Source organism: Molothrus aeneus, chromosome 1, assembly GCF_037042795.1.
Source record: "Molothrus aeneus isolate 106 chromosome 1, BPBGC_Maene_1.0, whole genome shotgun sequence".
Classification (NCBI taxonomy): Eukaryota; Metazoa; Chordata; class Aves; order Passeriformes; family Icteridae; genus Molothrus; species Molothrus aeneus.
In genome coordinates, this window is record NC_089646.1 from 101,314,997 (window position 1) to 101,315,297 (window position 301).

The window sequence follows — 301 nt, forward strand, 5'->3', positions numbered from 1 at the left end:
CGCCGCGCTGCGCGGAGACGAGCTGGGACGCGGCGGCGGCGGCGCGGGCATCCTCGGGCACCGAGCGGCGGCGGCCGAGCCGGAGCCCTGCCGGGTCGGCGGCGTGCGGGGCGGGAGCCCTGAGGAGCCGCAGCGGCGGCGGCGGTCCCGGAGGGTGCCCGTGTCCCCCGGGCCCGCCAGCCGCCTGCCCCCCAGCGCCGGGCCGTGGGCTGCCCGCGGCGGCGCTGAGGCGCGGGCGGCGCGGCGGGAGTGGCGGCGGCCGGAGCGCAGGAGCGGGCGAGGAGCGCTGCGAGCCGCGGAG